Raw genomic sequence first — 3,907 nt, 5'->3', positions numbered from 1 at the left:
GAATGTGCATTCACAGCAACGTCAATCTGTTCCCAGGTTGCAAATAAAAAGCAAAATAGAGAAAGGGAGAGAGGAGAGGAGAGGAATGGAGAGAAGGGAGGGATGGAAGGATGGAAGTACAGAAGGCAGGAAGGAAGGAAACCTTGGGAAAAATCTCACTAACAGGGTTTGGCAATGATTTTTATTTACTTGGACACCAAAATCACTAGCAACAAACGCAGTAAGAAACACGTGGGACAACATCACCCTGAATAGCTTCTGTGCAGCCAGGTGTGCAGGCACCCTACAGCTTCCCAGAAAATGCTTGGGAATCCTATAGCTGGTAAGAGGTTATTATCAAAACTATCTGAGAAACTCACACTACTGAGTAGTAAAAAACAGCAGCAACAACAAAATAACCATAAGCGAGAAATGGACAATCAACCTGAATAGATATTTATCCAAAGAAGACAAAAAATGTCCAAGAGGTAAAAGAAAAGGTGCTCAATATCCCAATCATCATTCAAAACCACAGTGAGAGCCAGCCCAGGCCCTGGCTGACCATAGGAAAGTGACCCAGCTCAAGGATGCGACTGCAACTACTTGCTCAGTAAAATCCAGAGAGGAAATGCTGGGAAAGTAGAAACAAAATAAAACACAGTAAGATATCACTTCACATCTGCTAAGATGGTTGTTATTGAATAGACAAGAAATAATAAGTCACAGTACCTTCTGCGTGACTTGGCATCTGAAGGTGGTGCCACCGGTCTTCTGCAAGTATGGGAAGAAGATCACATCTTTGTGGCCCTTCTTGTCACAGCCCAGCAAACACTCCAGCTCCCGCACCAGGAAGAAGGACTCTCTCCCCTCAAGGGTGGGTTGAGCGTGGAGAAGAGGTCCAGGTTCACCAACACCAGCCCATGGCGACTGCCCAGGGCACCCAGGCTCAGGCCCTGGCCCCGGGACTGCTCCAGGATGAGCATGAAGCTCATCACAGTCCCACGCTCAGGCCCAGCTAGTCTGCACACAGCCTGCTCACCGCAGCATGGCCCCAGCCCCCTGCAGCTTCCTCATAGCTGCTCCCTGCCTGGCCTGCCTCCTTGGCCTGACATCTGCCTCAGCTTCGGCTCTGCCCAGCTCCCAGCTCCTGTCCGGCCAACACTACACTGTTTGCTCCACGCCCCCGACACCATCCCATTCCACTCTCAGCCAAGAATGCGCTGCACTGCCCTGAGCTAAGCCCAATTTGCTAAGAAAAAGAAAGAAATAATCAATGCTAAAAAGGCCCTGAGTAGTCAGTGCAAAGCATACATGCATATTACCAAACTTGGAGGCATCATTTACAACTTGGCCAGTGCAATTAGGCAACAGAAAGAAAGGGCACCCAAAATATAAAGGAGAAAGTCAAATTGTTCCTGTTCGCCCATGACATGATCTTCTATGTAAAAATCCCTAAAGATGCCACCAAAAATGTCAGTGAAGTTGCAGAATACAAAGTGAACTTAAGGAAAATTAGTGACAGTTTTATGTTCTTATAGCCGATTATCTGAATAAAGAAACTCAAGAAACTGATTTCATTTACCATAGCCACAAAACACCCTAAAATACATAGGAATCAATTTAACCAAGGGAATGAAAACTATCTACAATGAAAACTATAAAACACTGATGTATGATATTGAAGAAGACACAGATAAATACAGAGATATCCTGTATTCACGGATAGGAGAATTCATATTGTTAAAACGTCCATATTACCCACAGTGATCTACAGATTCAATGCAATCACTATGAAAGGACCAATAACTTGCTTTCCCAAAATAGGAAAAACAGGACTAAAATTCATATCGAATGAGAAAAAATATATAGGCAAAGCTACTTTGAACAAAAGAACCACCAACACTGGACACATCCTACTACTGGGCTCCAAATTCTACTGCACAGCCATGCTGTCCCCAACAGCCTGGTACTGGCAGAGAAGCAGACACAGAGACAAAGACAGCCCAGTTGTAAAATGGGGACAAGACCTAGATACACATTTCTCAAAAAAAGACATACAAATGGACACTGTGGATGTGACAACAAGGGACACTCATCACCAGGGAAATGTAAATCAAAATCACCATGAGACTCCACCTCACTTAAATTCCAACGAAGCTGGTTGACTTGAACTTATTTCCTTACTCTGTGACTGATGGTGTGACATTTTTTTCCTTTTTTTCTTTTCTTTTTTCTTTTTTCCTTTCTTTTATTCTTGCTCTTTCTTTCTTTAGCTCTTTTTCCCTTTCTTACCCTTATTTTATTTTATTTTATTTTATTTTTTTTGAGACAAAGTCTCGCTCTGTTGCCAGGGCTAGAGTGCCGGGGCATCAGCCTAGCTCACAGCAACTTCAAACTCCTGGGCTCAAGCGATCCTCCTGCCTCAGCCTTCTGAGTAGCTGGGACTACAGGCATGTGCCACCATGCCCAGCTAATTTTTTCTCTATATATTTTTAGTTGGCCAGGTAATTTCTTTCTATTTTTAGTAGAGATGGGGTCTTGCTCTTGCTCAGGCTGGTTTCGAACTCCTGACCTTGAGCAATCCTCCCGCCTCGGCCTCCCAGAGTGCTAGGATTACAGGCGTGAGCCACCCTGCCTGGCCTCTGTTATGACTTTTTAAATGTTTTTTTTTTTTTTTTTGAGACAGAGTCTCGCTCTGTTGCCAGGGCTAGAGTGCTGTGCTCACAGCAACCTCAGACTCCTGAGCTCAAACAATCCTCCTGCCTCAGCCTCCCAGAGTGCTAGGATTACAGGCATGAGCCACCGCTCCTGGCCTTAAATGTTTTTTTCTTCTTCTTTTTTCAGATTTTTAATTTGCTATTTTCTATTCTATGTTTCTTTTTTCTTTTTGTTTCTTTTCTAGATTATTCATCCAAGATCATCTGTCTGCCTGGAACTCAGTTCCCAACTCCATGGCCCACGTGTGGAGCAGATGTCTCTGTCAGCCTGCGGGTCCACCACAGATCTCGTGGCAGAGTTGGCCTCTGTGGCACCATTGTCGCTCGCTGTCCCCTGAGGGTCAGTATTCTTCCTCCTCGGTTAAAGGGGGAAGATGCGCCAGCGTGTCCTGTCCTAGTTTACGTCTGCAGCATTTTGACTTGTTCGTACTTCCTTACTATGTGACAAATGGTGTGACTTATTTTTCTTTGTTTCTTTTTATTTATTCTCTCTTTTTATTGTAATTTTTTTTTGCTTCCTCTGTCTTTGCTAGTTTTCCATTTTTTTTTCTTTTTCCATTTTTTCCTTTTTACTACTTCAGACGGGTGACGTGTGGACACACAAGGAGGCACAACTCACATGTGCGTGTGAACACTGAGTCATCACCCTTGTGAACTGTAGAGGGATCTTGTATGACTTTTTTCGAGAACAGGTCCAGTGGCAGTTGGCCTCCTTGGTGCCGTCGTTGCTTGGTGTCACCCGAGGGTCAGTATTCTTCCTCCTCTGTAAAGGGGGAAGATGCTAGATGTCCCTCTCCCAGTTTGTGTCTGTGGTTTGTTGGCTTACGACTTGCTCTTACTACATGAACAGCGGTGTGACTTTTTTTTTTACTTTTTTCAGTTTTCCTTTTTCTAATTTTTTGTCTTATTTTCTGTTTTTTTCCCTCAGCTCTCTTCTTCATTCCAGGGGATGAGGGGGCCCCCACACCCCACTCTCGCACTGTTGGGTGGACCAGAAATGTCTCATGGGTGTTAGTTGCATGGGCAGCGGAGTCTGAGAGGTCATCTCGTGGTCGACCAGCTGTTTCTCCCTGGGCGGCAGACTTCGGCTCATGAGTCCATCTGGGCCTGGGCTGCAGATACCGTGGCCCACAGGTTGACCAGATGTCCCTGTCAGACATGTTTTGGGCTGAGGAGAGGTCTGCAGGTAGAATCAGCCCTTGCATCACTTA

The 3,907-nt window shown here is 44.9% G+C and overlaps 1 pseudogene; it reads right to left on the bottom strand.

Annotated features, from left to right (window-relative positions):
* Positions 1-3,271: 3,271 nt before the first annotated feature.
* LOC123630976 lies at positions 3,272-3,363 on the bottom strand (annotated as a pseudogene).
* Between the last annotated feature and the right edge of the window lie 544 nt (positions 3,364-3,907).

The sequence above is a fragment of the Lemur catta genome, chromosome 1 (genome assembly GCF_020740605.2).
Source record: "Lemur catta isolate mLemCat1 chromosome 1, mLemCat1.pri, whole genome shotgun sequence".
In the NCBI taxonomy this organism is placed as follows: domain Eukaryota; kingdom Metazoa; phylum Chordata; class Mammalia; order Primates; family Lemuridae; genus Lemur; species Lemur catta.
Note: the sequence above shows the minus strand (reverse complement) of the source record. Positions and strands in the feature narration are given on the sequence as shown.